At 37.8% G+C, this 19,321-nt stretch overlaps 1 protein-coding gene and 1 pseudogene across 1 annotated transcript in view; both read left to right on the top strand.

Moving 5' to 3' along the window:
• The window catches only part of LOC144638393 (uncharacterized), a 252,085-nt gene that overhangs the window by 206,927 nt on the left and 25,837 nt on the right, over positions 1–19,321 (top strand).
• Positions 3,431–4,006, top strand: LOC144638934 (uncharacterized; annotated as a pseudogene).

Here is a 19,321-nt window from a genome sequence, read left to right on the forward strand (position 1 = left end):
CAAGACGCGTTACCCGTCTAGACGAGCTTCCTTTCGTTGTCCGTCTTTCAAGACGCATTTCGAAAAGTAGCTCGTCTAGACGGGTAACTCGTCTTGTGCCCGTCTTTATACTAGAGACGCATAACCAGAGTAGCAACAGAATTTTTGCCGAAGCTCGTCCAGACGGGTAACTCGTCTGTAGTATAAAAACGGCCAATCAAAAGTTTCTCATGCTAGCACGCACGCAACATTCATTCATTCCGTGAAGATCTTGTAGTTCAACAAAATTTACCGGTAATCCCAGAAAAACTGTTTGAAAGAAATTTGCATTACGTTGCTGAAAACGGTGTGAGCAAGTTGTAAATGTGAGAAAAAATCCATTGAAACGAAAACAATAAAAATAACAATAGCCAAAAGATCCTTTTGTGTCGGCCAATTTGTCCTGACAAAGTTTCGGTGTGCCGGTCATTTTGATCGCTCATGTACATGGCTTTTATCACAATAATTAATGACCAAAAAACAATAACATTATTATTGGTTTGCTGCATGTAAACAGGGATCTCTTCTTGAATCTCTCTTCTTACTTTACACTATAACTTTTTTTTCAGTACCTCGAGGGAAATAATGACAAAAACTCAGAGGTTAAACATGCCCTTTATGGAGTCTTAACAAGGTTTCTGAGATTTCTGCCAAAAACACACAAAGGCAGTGCCTGTATGAGAACAGAAGTGTTTGGAGTGAAACAAAAACCAGGTGATGGAATGTAGATAACTTTATTTGCATGAACATAATAATGTCATTTCCTCTTTGCAAAATACCCTTTTCGATTTTATACAAATTTAACATAATTTTAGCTTATATCTTAGTATCTCTTATATATTTTAATCTTTTTAACTTCCATTTTAGGTACACTGTAAGACTTCTAGCGACTTTTTAATTTTTACTTTTTACTAGGGCCTCTAAGGATAACAGTTTTTATTGTAAAGCTGATGGAGTAACCCTATTTAAATAAAGGCTTATCTCTCTCTTTTGATTGAATAGAAGTGGTTACAGTACTTGTGCACAAAGTTAGATGGTAGCTTTCACATTTATTTACAATAGTAACATACATGTAACAAGGAATGCAGTCTAAATGGGACTGACACATGTTTTTCTTTTCCACGCCATCAACATTGTTGTCATTCCTTCACCATTCCTGATAATACACCCCAAATACACCCCCAAACAATTGAAATGATGATAATTATGAGAATAACAATGATAACCCCCCCCACCCTCGTACCACATGAAGACTTGTTTAGTACGAAGAAATCTGGCTAAAGGTCAGTTTGCTGTGAGCTCAGATGTAAATTTAATGGATAATTATTGGCAAGATGGAACAACTTGATAAATTAGTGGGTGTAATTTGTAATGTACTGAGTACCCCATTTAAGAGTAGTAGCAAAACGTCTAGCCACTTCATGCTACAGAAACTGGAACTGATGAACCACTTCCGATCCAAAGGATTGTAACAGATTAACCTAACCTTTCACTACCAGGGTTGTCAAAAAGCTCTGAAGTAGACAGGTTTATTTTTGAAGTAGCTGGGGTGAGGAGGTGGTAGTGGCTGATTTTACCATCTTTCACTAGAGAATCAGAAATTGAAAAATTTGGCCCGTCATCTGAAAGAGCATCCAAAAATAATTAACTTACCAAATTTGAGAGTTATTGGTTAAAGGCATGGTACTCGTTTTAAAATTGATAAAATAAGAGAGCTTAGACGTATGGATTGGAGGGACAGCTGTCCCTCCAATCTCTTATTTTAACGATTTCTAAAAGTGAACCATTCCTACCGTTATGTGTTTAAACCAATAACAATCAAATTTTGTAAAAAAACTAACTTTTGGATGCTCTTTCAGATGTCAGGGTTCATTTTTCAATTTAATCAATTTTTAAATTCGTACCCAGTCGCCTGCTCGTTTCGAGCATGGCTAATTGTACAGCTTCCTTTTTATGATCATTCTGCTCTGTGTATTAGCAGTTAATATTTTTTTTCAATTCATTTACAGTGAACCTTGCCCTTGGTAAGCCCACAGATCAGTCGCCAACATATATTAACAGTTCCAGTGCATCAGGTGTATCAGGGAATGCAGTGGATGGGAATGCTGATACTGATTTTAGTAATGGACACTGTTCTCATACAAATGCAGCAAATCCCAGCTGGTGGCGAGTAGATCTGGGTGAAAATCTTGTGCCAGTCGCTGACATATACATAGTCAACAGGTTCTCAACATCCTCAACTATACAGCAAAGGAGTAAAAACTATAAAATAACATTAGGTGAGTTCATGTTTGTGTAGACAAGCCACATGTGACAAAATGTGTTGTACATGTTGTATACTGTACTGAACATACATGTATGTACATTTAATTATGTACATTTATAAAATAACTCATATACTACATGCGTTCTGATTGGTAAAAAACCTATGTATTATTGTACCAGTTAAGTCCCACTTCTGTCCCGACATAGCCGCACTACGCTCGATTACGCATAAGGACAAAGAATTAACGTTAGTTTAATGTATTCTTTTGGTCTATCGTATAGTTAAAACGGAGGATATATGATTCTCGTAAATTATCATTATGAAAATTTACTGAGGGTGGATCACTAAATTGAAATTTCCCGCCACCAGAGTTGAGCGAAGATACTAGAGAATAAAACGAAAACACAGACGGCAAACATATGAGAAGGAACACAATAAACAGGCCCGCTTTCATAACATGGATATGGTTCCATTCAACATTTACTCGGAAATGTTATTTGAAAGGAATTAAAACTGATCAAATTGGTCGCGATAGATGATTACGGAAACCAAAAAGAAAATTGACGAATTCATCAGGGGGTGCCGTCGGGCGACATCCGAGCCACCCGATGATACACATGTAGGTTTCTCAGCTGGAACTCTGGTGTCACGTGTATGACAGCTGCGGGGCATATTAGCAAACTAGCATATTAGCCCGAGAAGCGAAGCTTCGAGGGCTAATATTTGTTTTAAGAACATCAAATTTCCGTGGGGCACCTATCAGCCGATAGTTCCTCGACAGAAACACTCTATTGTTAAAATAGAGACATTCATAAGATCACATGGACCTCCCCGAATGCAAGAGATCAGAACCAAATCGACCATATTATCATCAATGGTAGGTACAGAGGCTCGCTGCTGGACACCCGTGCAATGAGAGGAGCTGATGCCAACTCAGACCATACGTTGGTGATGGGAAAGGTTAGGCTGAAGTTAACAGCACAAAGAGGAAGAGTAAGGAGAGGGTCATCTTCGACACCACGAAGCTTCGAGATCCCTGTGTCAAAGAAGCGTTTCAGCTGGAAGTGAGAAACCGATTCCAGGTGTTGGCAACAGATGACAAAGAGGACATTGAAGGGGGATGGGGACAATTTAAGGAGGTCTACAATGAGAGTGCCAAGGTGGTGCTGGTGGTCTGCCCGCCTGAAGGAGAGTGCCACTGCTGCATATGCAGTGAAGGAAAAGGAAGTGAAAGCCAGTGCCCGGGCAGACAAGCGGAGAAGGCTAAACAACCTAGCAGAAGAAACTGAAACGGCAGCTAGAAACAACTGTAGTGGTGACAGGTCTGTACCGACTCACTAGAAAGATAGCTGGACAAGGAAGGAACATGACTACCATCAAAGATAAAGAGGGCAAGCGACTTGTAAATGAAGATGAAGTCTTGGCGAGGTGGAGGGAACACTTTGAGGGAGTTTTGAATGTACCACCACCTGAAATACCCTTTCCAGAAATAGACCAAGCACCTGAAGTCATCACAAACATTGACACTGGTGACATCTCAATTGCTGAATCCATCGTCTGAAGAATGGCAAGAGTCCGGGGATAGATGCCATCAGTGTTGAGATGCTTAAGTGCTCTGAGAATGATGAATAACTCCATCTGGAAAGTACAATGTGTACCAGAGGACTGGAAGAAGTCACTCATAGTGAAAGTGCCAAAGAAAGGGGACCTCACTCAGTGTGATAACTACCGCGGTATATCACTACTCTCCATACCAAGCAAAATCTTCTGCAGGATCCTCATTGACAGAGTAAAGAGTGGTGTGGACGAGATGATTAGGCAGGAGCAGGCAGGATTTCGATCTGGAAAGGGAACCTCTGAGCAAATCTTTGCTCTACGGAGCATCCTTGAGCAGTGCCAGGAATGGCAAGCACCGGTGTACGTTAACTTTGTGGACTTTTCGAAGGCCTTTGACTGCATCATCAGACAGCGGCTTTGGGACATTATGGGGCAGTATGGCATTCCTGATATCTTTATCAGGACTTTCAAGGCACTATACCATCAGAGTTCAAGCTGTGTTACAGAAGGTGGAAGGTATTCTAGCTGGTTTGAAGTGAAGAGCGGCATGCGGCAAGGATGTGTGATGTCTGGCTTCATCTTTGTCTTGGTCATGGACTGGGTCATGCGGCATACAAACAACTGGAAACGCGGCTTGAGATGGAAGCTTACATCAGTTCTAGAAGACCATGACTATGCTGATGATGTTGCTCTGATCTTAAGCCGATTTGCCGATCTCTAGGAGAAGACTGATAGACTAGTAGACACTGCTGGCGTTGTTGGGCTCAAGATCAACCCGCGCAAAACAAAGACACACAGTTGCACAGACTACATCAGGATAGAAGGACAGGAGGTTCAAGATGTGGAATCCTTTGTGTACCTAGGCTCAGTACTTGACAAATTTGGCGGCACAGAAGCAGACATCAAGAGGCGACTAGCACTAGCCAGAGTTTGCATTCACCAGACTTCAGAACATCTGGAAGTCGGGCAGATTCAGCCAGAAAACAAAGCTGCGCATCCTGAACTCAAACGTGCTGTCCGTGTTACTATATGGGGGCGAAATGTGGAGAGTGATAACAACTGATCTCAACAAACTGGATGTATTTCACCGCACATGCCTTAGAAGGGTGCTGAGGAGATTCTGGCCTAACCAGCTGAGCAACGAAGAGCTATATGAAGCAACAGGGAGTACACCAGTATCAGTCCTCATATGAGTGAGAAGGTGGAGATGGATAGGGCACGTATTGCGGACAAGTCCAACCAACATCTCCAGGACTGCACTAACGTGGGCACCTGAAGGTACAGTATTGTGAAAAAGTAATGCAAACGAAATGCGCGAATTTCGTTCTTTGTTCTCCCGAACTTTCGCGCGAAAGTTCGCGAAAAAATTCGTTGCGAACTTCGCGACATTTCACGACATTTCGCGCGAACTTTCGCTGGAACAAAGAACGATATTTTCTAGAACTTTCGCTGCCTCACCGATAATTCGCGAAATTTCGCTAGGTGAGACAATAAATTTCGCTAGACTCTCAACAATAGTTCGCTTTTCTACATGCAGACTCCGCTACAGGATCGTTCGGTCGGATGGTCATGTAACATACACGAAAGATATCTTTGTTTTGCTCGCAAATACATGCCGAATTTAAGTAAAAATGGTACGTATTGATCATTAAGCGAATAAAGCACGCAACTAACATATATAAAGGGTACTCACGTGGCATTTGCGAAAGGTTTTTAAGCAAGTTCGCTGGCTTGGCTCGATTTGACATACAGTGCTGTCGATGTATACATATTTCGAGTAACTTACCATTGTTTACGAAGTAAGCAAGCTCTGTTTGTTCCCCATAAGAACAAAACATCAGCAGTTCTGCGTTAAATACACTAAAGCGAACTGACAACAAATATCCGATTCATGTTCTCTTGTTTATTCGATCCCAGAATGAAGTTTTCATTCGTCTTTCCTTCGCTATTTACTAGTAGGCTGGAACTGCGGTCATCCATCGGCTCGCTCTGGAATATTATTTTGCCGGCGTGCGTGATCGTCTTTTGAACGGTCGAGATCATTCAAAATCTTGCATGTATTGAACAATTTCCTCGCAATCTCTTCCACAAGTAAATTTCTGCCTGAGACTGTTTCTTTTCCTTCAGCTTTTTAAAAGTTTTATGCAGAATCACCGCTAACGTGACACTTCAAGAGAAGAAAGAAAGAATCGATTGTTTTGACTTGCTTTGGCCACGTCAGAAACTGACCAATCAGAAGCGGCTGTTCTCACGCGCTTGGCAAACATTGTAACACGATCTATCAGAAAGCGGCTGGCTAGATGTAATATTTTTGTTCAAAACTACAAACTTTTAATACCACGACTTCTTTGCTAAAAGAAACCACTTCGAAAGTTTGATTGAATTCAGAATACGCGACAAATACCGACAACAGCATGGCGTTTCGTGTTGATAACATCTAAAGTTCATCCGCTTTATCTGCTCACTGGCGACTTGTGAAATATTTTGTAACGAACTGAACAGTATTCATCCCGTATTCTCTGGCAATTTTGCAGTTGTTTTGAACGGTCTCTACCTCAGCAAAAACTTTCATCGGAAGATTTAGTTGTTTGAAAACTAGTAGCTTTTGGTATGATGATCGATAACCACTAATTCTTCAGAAGAATGCGTGATTGTTTGAGATGGGATTCTAAACTCAGGTGAATTTTTTGTCACGCGTATGTACAGATCTAAATAAATTCACCATTTATTAGTAATTTCTTTTGATTGCATACATGTAGTTGTCATTTAACAAATATGTTGATTTGCTGCACGTGGATTGTTTTGTCGTTTGAAGGAAAAACTGGGTCTCGGCTTATAGCCGAGTGTTTTGGGTTTATTTTTTGTCAGACTCGAACTGGTTCTGAAAACCGAAAGTTTAGGGTCTCGGCTTTAATATAGCCAGGGTCGGCTTATAGCCGAATAAATACGGTAGTAGCAATAAACACAATTTCGCGCGGGGACAAGCACTACAGTGGGAAACATTGTGTGTTTTTACACGACATTCATATCGTTCTCGGTAGTTTTTCTCGCGAATGTGAACTTTTCGTCATGAAACTTCAATGTTTTTGTCATTTGGAAAGAAGTTTATATTTACGTTTTCTTCGTGCACTAACGAGGTAAGTTTAAAGAACAATTTTACGATGTAATTAAGAATTTATATCTGTAAACACGCTTTCTCTGTGTTTCAGGCCGGCACAAGAGAACGATTGAGAGGGAAGATTCACATTTACATCATAGCGAACTTTGCTCGAAAAGACTCGAAACTTCGCGCGAAAGTTCACGAATTATCGCACGAAAGTTCGCGACAAATTACCGCACACAGCGGAAAACTGCGCGAAAGTTCACGCAAACCGAAACAATAGACGTCGCGAAAATTCGGCGAAATGTCGCGAATTGTCGAAGAGATTTCGTTTCAAGCGAAATTTCCTCGAAAAGCCACGAAAAGCGCGAATTTCGTCGAAATTCGTTTGCATTACTTTTTCACAATACTGTAGAAGGAGGCGAGGCCGGCCAAGAGAAACGTGGAGAAGAACCGTGGAGACAGAAAGAAACCAGCTGGGTTGGTGTTCGTGGGGGGCAGCTGTCGCATCGGCGGCGAACCGGGATGGATGGCGCAGTTTTCTGGCCGGCCTCAAGAGTCCTCATGGGCCCGATAAGGATAAGTAAGTAAGTAAATTGGTTGCGATGAACTTGAATTATTTTGATGGCAGAACCTGACGCTGAGTTCTTGTACGTACGCACTTGAATTATATCTTCAGTTTTACGTGCTTTCAGTCCTTTCTGCCAAGTCTGTTATTGGGCAAAAACCAAAGAATTCGGAATAAGTAAATTCCTAATAAATATCTAAAGCAGTGTTGTGAAACTAACCTTTATTCTCAAAACCTTCGTCAGTCTGTGAAGTTTGTTAGCTTGCAAAGTTTTTTGTGCAGTTTTTTACCTGCTTTTACTTTCACAATGAATGACTACGGCCACAATTTGCTAGATTTCCATGTCAAAGAACTTTAAAATCGTTGAATACATGTTATACTTGTACCATGACAGTTTGTCTTTTTTCTTTCCTATCTTATGACTTTTATAGCTTTAAGAGAACTTTTAAACGTTTTTGTTGCGACGATTTGTGGATTTTGCGGTGTGTGGAGCGTGGAGCTAAACCTGTGATTTTTGTGTTTTGCTGCAGCCGCAATGGCTGCAAGCAAAACACATTGAGAGCTGAAGTTTGTGCCGTAAGGTACGTAAGGTGTAAGTGCCGTAACAGAGGAGAAATCTGAACTACCGATGTCAATCAAATCCATGAACAAACAAAATCGAAACCAATGAACCGTAGCGCTGATCGCATTCGAAGTTACGGGCCAAAGTATTCGAACGCAAACCACGTTGGACACGTTGGAAAACAGAAAACCGATTTAAAAGTATATCGCATTGGGAAAGAAAACAAACTGTGGCGCGACCACTCCAGTTTTATGAGAAAATTATTCTGCAGTTTTCATCATTTACGAAAAGAGCGAAGACTTGGAACCTCGCCGAAGGTCATAAATATTTTCTCCAAAGGACCGGTTAGTGCACAGTTTGTAAACTTTCGCTTTGAAAATAAACTTACCCTCACCTTGTCTACACTGTCTACAGCATACTAGTACTGTATTAACTCTGAACTTCATATTTTAAAATAAAATGTATGAACGTGTAACTTGTCACGCAAAGACAGCTGGTGGTAGGCTGCACCGCTAATTGTAGCTGTATTCGAGCTATATAAAAGACAGCTAGAAACGAATTAATACTAGTAACATCACAATGGGAAAGAAACTTATTCAGTGGTTCACACCGTCGAAAACAAAGAAATATTAAAGGAAGTTCTCATTCACCAGATTCACTGCATCAGATGCAACATTCGTCAGTTCGTGTTTAAATGCGTGGCGACCAGTTTGTTTACTAGTTATTAAAAAATAATACGGTCTTCATTTAATAAACAGTTCATCCTTAAATTTCAGCTTTTCTACGACTGACAGGTAGGTACTATAGTATAAGCCCCGCTAAAATAGCTGGAAAGGGAAAGTTTTTTGAAAAATGAATTTTTGACTGCCACGCTGGCGCCACATGTTTATTTTGTGAAGATTAATTAAACGCCGTGAAAAATAGAATTTGATGTCCAGCGAGCCACTGCATCTTCGGCTACGCAGTCCTCAGTGAATCCTCCAACTTCACAAATTTCTAAAACTTTAAGAAAACGAACTTTCGCAGAATCAACAATTGGTCCTTATCGATCTTCCGATCTTGTTGTGAAGACACTGAAATTCGACGAGTGTTCATGCGTGAAGGGATGACTGACGAATGATAATAATTATTTGTAAACTTTCGCTTTCAAAATGAACTTTGCGTTACGTTCAACGCCGTCTTTCTGTTGTTGTACGCCGGTGCGCGTGCGATTATTTATAATTTCTGAATTTTGATCAGTAAAATTATCAGGATTGAATTAACACAAAGTGACTACAATATAGTGCAATTATTAACCTGCACACAAGTGACAGACAATAAAAGACGTTGGATTTCAATCTCGACTCACTTGTCTTTCATCAACATGTTCCCTAAGACTTTGCTCTAGCAGCAAAACACATGGACCCATTGGGGCCCTATTTTTTTTTTTTAACATGTTAATCACCTGCTGTTTTAAAGCTTAATTGAGTAATCACTCAGTACAGAATACCTAATTAAAGCGGGATGGTGGATTGTTATTGACTTAATCCAAAAATACTATTAATATACTACAAATGACTGTATGTTCAGTGTTGTTGTTAGAACCACACGGCACTTAGATTCATGACAATCATCAGTTGACTACTCAAACTTAAGTGTGTTAGCATTTCCCAAGCAAAAAAAACGTTACCTCCTGTCAGAACAAAAACTAAATTGATTTTCCATTAAACTTAAGTTTGTAAATTCGTAAGTCCTTTTCCCTATTGTTTCTTATAATTATATTAATCACCTGTTTTTTATACTATTTATAACCTTAATTGTATGGGGAGCTAACTTGAAACCCCAGCCGGTTCATTTAGCTCCCCAGCTCAATACTTTATTAACTATTAATTCCTGTAATACCTTATTTCTAGTTTATTTAGAATACGAACAAAACTGTAGACTTTAATATGATACCACTTGGATCCCATCTGACTTTGTACACATTCATGAGATATATAATACATAATATTCTGTTTTATAACTATCCAGGTGACTCCTCAACTGTGAAAAACAACCTTGTATGTGAAGGACGCTACAGTTTTATTCAGTTCAAAGCGTCAGCTGTATGTTTTATAAACCCACTGAAGACTGGCAGATATGTTGGTATTTTGACCACAACAAATCAAATTCTCCAGCTATGCGAGGTGGAAGTTTACTCACGAGGTATAATAATTTATTTTATACATGAGTACATGACTGTAGTGTATAACTTTGGTACTTACACTCAGTCTCTATATTATGTGTAGCTATTTTAATTTTTATGTACCTGTGTTAATGTCATAAGTAGTTCTTTAGTTTATTCTGCTTTCCCACAAAATTGAAGATACATGTACAGCTATACACCTTAACTAGAACACCTTTCTTTTAAGTGGAGCGAAGATTTTCAACAAACTTTCTGTAAATATAATGAACGCCAACAGTACATGTACGCAGACCTTTTGCTGCCTAGCAAAGCGTTTCTTTATTTCATAAAATTTTAGTAACATTTTTTGCCTTCTTTGTAAATATCATTGTAAATTATAGCTCAGTATTTTTTAATCTTTTTTAAATTTTCATTTAAATTATTTCCTATCTTGTAATTAAGCTTAGTAGTTATTTTTTATCTTTATCTTTTAATTTTATGAGTTTTTAGCTGCAGGGCCTTTCTGGACACCAGCTTATGAGCTGAATGGGCTACTCTGCTTAAATAACATTTTACTTACTTACATTGTACTATAACTTATCATCCATATAAACAGTAAAAGACAATGTCAACTGCAAAGCTACAGCTACCACATTTTGCAGTTACTTTGAATGAGCAGCGAGATTAAACATAGCTTTATCCCTGGTCTTGAGATCTTTATTAATGTACATGTACTGTACATTGCCCAACCCTTGTCCCAGCAGCACTCTTCTTAACACTTTTTATATGAAGAGAAAAATACCCTGTAACTTAAACTGACCTAAGGCGATAGCAAATGTTAAACACACAAAAGTTAAACACTTCCAAAACAAAAGGTATATGTATACTAAATGGATGTTTTGTCTGAAGAAAACCTAGATTGAGCCTTTTATTTCTTGACAACTTCTTTTACATGTACAGGTAATTTGTACCTAATATTATAAAGTGTTGCCAAATATTAAGTCCGTTACCTGATGAGCACTAATTATTTTTTTTTACTGAAGGACACTAAACCTCTAATTTCATGACAGCTAGGTAACTGTCACTACATGTGTGGTTTTTTTTTTTAGAAAATCTAGCATTTCGCAAACCAACAGTTCAATTCAGGGGCCAGTATTGGAAAGGAAAAAGTAGTTTAGCAGTGGATGGAAATAGCAACACCTATTTTCGGAAGCCTGGAGATGTTGTGGGATCATGTACACAGACAGACAGAACTGATCAACCCTGGTGGAGAGTGGACCTGGAACAAGAGGAGTCTGTGTCTGAAGTATATGTAGTCAACAGAGGGACAGAGTGCAATTGCGGAAATCGATTGGATAATTTTGAGATAAGGATTGGCAACATTAAGGGTAAGTAAGGACTTCCAGCTGATAAATTATTTGATGTGCTTTAATAAGCTTTTTTTTATTATAAACAGTGTTATCTAACTATCAATGCTTATACATGCAATCCTTTCAGACCTCTATATCTAAACAGAAAAGGGATACCAGTGGCGGATCACCTTATTTTTTGGTTAAATAAATTTCCTTTATAAGAGCAGGCCCCCTTCTTATTCCAAGGCCTGGATGATTGGGGCCCCCACTTCTAAAGCTGAAGGTCTGGATCTGCTATTGAATACCAGGGATACCTCACAATTAATTCAAATTGTGACTATACATGTACATGTCGTGTAATAAATTAAGTTTTAGCTGATTAACAATATAGTTTTTGACCATTCATATCCTGTGAACGCTGTACTCTACATTTTACCACAAGTTCTATAAATGGTGATAACTTTATTTATTTATTGGGAGGTTATGGTAAAGTAGAGACTGTTACCTTTAGGGAATCACAATTGTCAGGATTTCTTAACATAGACGTAGTTGCTACTTTTAGAGGGTTATAACTTTAGAAACTTTACGGTTATTTTGTTTTAATTCTTTCAGGTGCATTAAATAGAAGTGGAGGTGTTGTAAATCCTAAGTGTGGTAATACTTTCAGTGTTCCTATAGGAAAAGGTGCATCATTCTTCTGTCATCCCAGTTTAAAAGGGAGATATGTGACAATCAGAAATTTAAAAAACAATATACCATTTACACTTTGTGAAGTGGAAGTGTACTCTGAGAGAAGAGGTATGAAACATGTTCATGCATGTGGTGTTGGAGACTTCAACTATGAGCACATTGTGTCAAGTTGTTTGATACATACTGTATTTCTTAATGTTAAAAAGAAAATAAATTTACATAAACATGAATTTGTTTTAAGCAAGGACATATTACTCTAATTTTTGTTTAAACCTGAAGTTTTTTCTTATTCTTGATACATCTTGTGTTGGAATTTAAACATTACAACTATCTTAAATTTCTGATGATATTCGTGATCATTTAAAACGAAATCTTTGTTGTTGTTACAACTTAAACTGTCTTTTCAAGTTATGCTTTCTATCTGTGTAATACAATTAACGGCAGATTATGATTTTAAGTTAACCTATGGTACACAAGAAGACTACTCACCTAAATAAAGTTGTTATATTAATTAATGTATTAAGTTATCTATATACTTTCTTAGTAGAAACTCAGCTGTGTTCTATTGGAAATCCGCGAATCTGATTGGTTCTCCCACTGTTTTCTATTCGCCGATAGAAAACAGTCACGCGCACGTAGCTCTTTAAGCGGTGAAGTTCCTTGATTTTTGTCTTCAAAGTGCACAATATTGTAGGTTTTGGACTGTCATCCTTTAGAGTTTCTACTAAAACAATTAGACTACTCGCCCTTGTTTTCTATGAGCGATAGTCAACTCGGCTGCGCCTCGTTGACTATTTGCTCATAGAAAACTCAGGCCCGTAGTCTAATTGTTAAATAAAAGAGCTGCATGTGTTGCGGATTTCAGCCAAATATAGACATAAATCATTTTACCAAATTGAGTGAAATATTGAAATAACCACTTTTAAGGAACATATCAATAAACACAGCCAATACAAAATAAAAACTAGTTACGGATGGACAAGAATTGGAAAAGGTTAAAACCAATTGTGATATTTTAGGCTAAACAGCAAAGTTAATCTCATTTAATTTGCTTGTTACTTTTAATTACATGTTTGTAATGAAGCTATGGTTTTGTCATTTAGATACATAGAAGAAATTTCTTTGCTTAAATTGAGTTTTATTGTAAATGTAATAAAATAGGCAAAATGCAGCCATGACACAGTATCTTTAAGGTCATAGGCTGTTTTGGGTTTGATCTAAGAAACATAAAATTGCAATCAACGGTAAAATGTGTAATACTATTTCAGCGTGTCCAATGCAGGGTCTTGGTGTGGCCAGCAGTTATGCATTTCCAAACAGCAGATTAACAGCCTCATCATATAAGATTGGTAATGGAGCTGGTAAGGGTCGACTGAATGGCGTCGATGCATGGTCACCCAGCAGTAATAATGATGCTAATGACTACCTACAAATTGATCTCCACTATGAGTTCATTATCTGTGCTGTAGCTACTCAAGGAAAGTCAAATGCTGATCACTGGACAACAAAGTACAAGCTACAGTTGTCCTTAATTGACGATGTCAAAAATTGGTCTGCCTATAAAGAAAACAATGTTGTGAAGGTTGGTGTGGTTAAAAAGTAGAGCAGAGTAATAATACCATGGTAGAATATTTGTGCAGAAAGGTCTATTAATTATGATCATGAGATTTTCGTTTGCGAGCAGGCTCTCTGTTCACAAGATTTTGGCTGCCTGGTCATGATTTCCAACAGCTGCTTTACATGAGTGCAAAATCCCTTAATTTCTCCATTATTTCGCTGGCTTAATTGAATTCCTTGAGCTGGCAATGTAAAAATGACTTTCTTTACTTTTTTCTATTTCAAATTCCAATAATGATTCCAACCTTTCAACGTTGGAAAACAATCCTAAAACGCGGTAAGAGTAAGAGTTGGAAGTTATTTTTATTGTGAAGACCAAACATGTACAATTACTGGTAACAAATGGGGAAATAAACCTGGGCGACAAGATTAAGAAAAGGAAAGTAAGTTTCCCTTTCACTCCTGAATTTTCTCAAGAAATGCGTTTTGTTAGTAATTAAACTGAATTTTTGGTGCTGTGATCCAGAATTTTCCCAAACTTTGCTACTGTAGCAACATTTTTAAAAAGATTCCATGTAAAAATGTACAATATCTTACCTACTAGTGATACCTATCGGTAGAAATGCCAACGAGTACAACGGGACGCTTTATGATTTTGGTCGATCAATAAACATTGCGCGTTTTCTTTGAAAATCTTGAATGTTTATGGAATAAAATACGATTTTTTGAAGGCTAACAAAAAGTTCTAAAATAATACCAAAGTATTGAAGATTTAGTGAGAAATCTTGTAAACTTCATGCTATTTGAGAGTTTCAAACCATTGTTGTCCGATGCCGCTATTTTGGAAAGGTGTCCGCTGTTTTAAAGTCCCATATGTCCTATAATGTCTATGAGCCACTGAACACGAAAAACAAATTACGAAACAAAAAGCAAACTCTTACAAAGATTTGCCAAAACAAAGCATTTCAAACTTTCCACACTGCAGTTGAATCCATTCAGCACACAAGTATTCAAAAAATTTGAGGTTTTAAAAGGTAAAAGCCTGGTCGGACAAGTTTGTGGCCAAAGATGGAACAAGTTTATTTATTATTTCGAGAATAATTCATCACGCGCAATGCGTGATGTCTCAAATATCACGTTGAATTGTTGTTGTTAGGACACTGCAAATTGCGTTCGAGCAACCAGCTTTTAGGAAAATTAAAGGCCCTGTTTCCCGAGGAAAAAAAAACGCCGGAGTATCCAGGAAAAAATGTAGTATAGGGAATTTATTTTATAAATTCGAGAAACGAAATAAAACTCTCTTCTGAGGCTACGTTTACACGGACACGGTTATCAATCGACACGGTTTTATGACCTCAAAACCACATCGAAAACGACACGGTTTCGAAGTGTTTACATGGAGCCTATTTAACGATTTTCCGACTGTTTTCGAATGTGATTGTATAAGCAAGCGCTGCTTTCTATGCTTGTTTCACCATGTTTACCCTTCGCAAGCCAGCCAGTTCGTGCCAAAATACATTGGCGTTTTTTAAATCGGTGCGGTTTCGCCATTTTTGACCGTCTACACGACAACGAAACCGTATCGTTTTGAAAACGCTCCACTTTTGACAGCGTTTTCAAAACTACCCGGTTACAGTAGTGGTCTCGATCGGTGCCGTGTAAACGAAAGGCGTAACCGCATCGCTTTCGATTCGGTTACAAATGAAACCGTGTCCGTGTAAACGTAGCCTGATTGATAAAATCTGTGTTGTTTACTTAGCCAGACCCAACTTAATTATGCATGCAAATTTGTATGACTTCGAAATTTTCGAAGCTTTGGAAATCTTGAAGCTTTGGAATGCATTTCTTGCCTTCATCTTAAATGAAATTAAATTCTAAACAAAGTTTAATTCAAGTTTCTTTCGTATTTCAATCTCTAGTTCGGGAATTTTGGCTTTTTGAAGCGAACAGATTTGAAACCTCTTTGTTATCTGAGACGCATCTTGTCTGGGAATTTTAGTTGCCAATGAATCATGCACGTGCTGAACAAATTAGTAGCCCGCTGATTGGCCAAACTACAACAAAGTGTGCACGTGCTGAACAGATTCTGCTGAACGGATTGGCTAAAAACATCAGAAATTGTGTCGTCACGATCTATCTTACATTACATTACTCGACATTTGGAGTGGAGATTTTTTTCTGAGATTTTTTTCGCATATACAAATCTTCTCGCGGCTCTATATTCTGCCGCCTCGTCAGGCCTTCTGGTCTTCCAGAAGGCCTGACTCGTTGGCAACTAGGCGCATGTACGTGCACAAGCCACAGTTTGGACTTTACTGGAGAACCCGTTGCAATTTTTTTTTCTTGCTCCTTTTCCTTCCTTCCGTTTTTTTCGGCTTTCTTATTCTCACTCCTTTCTACTCTTCACATCCTTTCTTCTGGCAGAAAAAATTGTTTTGTATTCATTAAATTGGAAAACCTTGAAAAGAGGACCATGAACAATTACTTAATTAAGCACTGATTTTGCACCAAAAACGGATCGTGTGCTTTTTTGGTTAGCTTTGTCACAATACAACCGACATAGAAGATGAACAATGCTGTGGAATGGTCAATCCTAGCTGTATCAGCTGCTTATCACAAAAATCCACTGAGGTGCAAATTTGATGACGTCGCAAGTGTTTCAATAACTGTACCTCCAAATAGCGCCTAAAATGCGCATTTAGGAGTGAAAGGGTTAAGAAAGGTACCTTTGATTTTTTCCCAAACAAACTCAGTGTTTGCATTGGACTATGTCTACACACACACAAAGTGGCACTTTTATATTTGTTTTATAAAGAAGATGCCAAAAGTGTACGATGGAGTAATCACCATTTTTACAGCATAGCCAGGCATCCCAAACACCAGCAATAACTAGCCAATTCATGTAAGCGTGCATTACAGCTTTTACCGGTAATTAAAATCAATCAAAGATGTACTACCAGTTGCTTAGAGTAATACTTTTTTATAAAACAACACTACTAAACGTGGATGAATAAAAGATAACTGTGAAAGACGTACTATTCTTTACTTACTAACAGTACTTAGTTGGTCCAATTTACCATTATTTCCTCGATAAGATGCCCCAGCATTTATTTCAAAATTGGCCTGGTGGACCGTGCATTTATTTGACTTCTGCAGTTTATTTGAGCCCAATATTCATTATGCAATTGTTTTTATTCATTTGTTTACGTACATGTTATATCTGACTAATATACCTACAGCTTAAGTTATACCTCAAATAAATACCTAGGGGGCCTAATTTTAACTCCACCTTAGAGACTTGTTGTTATTCGGTACCCGGCGTTTAATCGAGAAAATATGGCACTTACACTAAGACACTTGCTTACTTACTTAGACCCACACTTATGTTAGCTACCCGATTAACAATTTTATAAAAAGCACCTAATTCAATTTTTGCGTTTTGTTTTACTACCAACTCATGTTACAGGTGTTCAACGGTAATTCTGGAAGAAATGACATAGTTAAGCACAGTCTCAAGGAATATGCAAGTGCAAGGTTCATCCGGTTCCAGCCAACAGCTTACTCAACACACAAAGCCTTGAGAGTAGAAGTGTATGGAATCCTTATGTCAGCAGGTAATAATTTTACTTGCTGTCACTGCTGGTTTTCAAATTATATGTGAAATAATAATAAACTGTTTGTAAATACCACTAACCCCTAGTAAGCGGCTACCCATTTAGTGGCCACCTTCTATTAAACAGCCAGTTGCTAAAGTTCCGAACATCTTGCCATTATAATACTATAAATGAAATCCTTATTTAGCAGCCACCTCTATTAAGCGGCCACAGCCACCTTTCAGCCGTCCCATTGAGGATTCCTCTAAGTGTTTTTTTAGGGATTAATAGACATAGTTTGGCCTTGTTCTCAACAACCTATTGTCAGATAAGAGTCCGAAATTTGAAGTGACAACTGATAAAAACATTCAAACGCGTATTATTGTCTTGATGTGATTCCGTTGTAACATGCTTTTAATTTCCTGGCAATAAAGAGACGTTTCTACCACGCCTTATGCTAGTTTATGACAATCGTCTATTAAGCAGCCACTTGCCATTTCTCAAAGGTTGGCTGCTCAATAGGGGTTTGACTGCACTCCATGCTGTTTATACTTAGTTTTGAGTGCAGTTTGGATCGGAAGAGATGTTCTCTGATTCAGCTTAGAAAATCTGCTGGCTACCAAATGATGATGATGATAAATTTTTTAAATGCTTAAGCTCAATCTTGTATTGTCCATCTAATGAAACAAATAAGTCTGTATTTTGTCAGAATAAATATTAAATAAAAAATGTATAAACAAATAATAAATTACATATTAAACATCCTAATTCTCACATTTAGCATGTGATATAATTTGCTTACAAATTAGCCGAGACCAAGTTCCGCTTAAGATCATAAAATACTGAAATTACAATTTATTACTTGTCATTTAATTCCAATCCTTTTGGTACAGTAAGTTATACATAGATTTTGACCTCCAGTTATAATTGTAAACTTAAGACAAATGCAAATATCATACAACCACAAATTTTACATTATGTACATTGTACCTTTGTTCCAAAATCATTGAAAACTGCTACATAAATCACACTGTATTTTCCAGGCTCTTTAAGTTCTTTATAAAAGTACAGTAAACGTGTCTACTGATTTCAGACTTAGTACACTTCCGTTTAATGTTTAAATAACTGATAGTCAATATTTCTCAACAAAGAAATGAATTGACACGGTTAAAAAAAGTGCAAGTGGATAGATAAAGTGGAAGAAGTTTAAACTTACTTTCATTAAAAGTTGTAAAATAACATGGCGCCCAAATTTAAAATAAAAGTTAATTGAGAATTTAGTTGTAACCGTTATTAACCATGACGTCAAATTTTGTTTGCTTATAAAACTTATGAAGTGAATCCCATTTAGATTTAACTGGTCACACAAACCTGGGAGCAATGCAATAAACGTGAAATTGCATTGTTAATTTTAATTAGTTATGTACACTAATTGTACTGCTTTATTTCAGTTCCTTCACAAGCTCCTAGTGGCTTTACTTTGGCTGCAAGCAATTCTACCAGTATTACAGCATCCTGGCAGTTACCACCAGAATATGCCAGACATGGAACCATCACAGGATTTAAATTATCCTACAAAAGAATAGAACCTGCAGGACCACCAACCGTGTTTACAATTAACAGCGAATCAATTCGGACAAAAGTTGTCATTGGGCTTGATAAGTACACACAATATGAATTTCAAGTGTTGGCCATCAATTCTAATGGTGATGGACGGAAAAGTACTGTAAAGGTTGAAAGAACGAAGGAAGATGGTAAGGTCAAAAACCAATGCTCTTAATAACACACTCCACTTGCTTTGTAAAACTATTTCTATTTCGAGGGCCTTCCAGAGTAAGATTGCTAGACAAAAAAGCCTGAAAACGTGCAGCCCCACTGTAGAGTGTGCCTTCAAAAGCACTTTCAATATTTAAGA

Source organism: Oculina patagonica, chromosome 14, assembly GCF_052425735.1.
Source record: "Oculina patagonica isolate OP01 chromosome 14, crgOcupat, whole genome shotgun sequence".
In the NCBI taxonomy this organism is placed as follows: Eukaryota; Metazoa; Cnidaria; class Anthozoa; order Scleractinia; family Oculinidae; genus Oculina; species Oculina patagonica.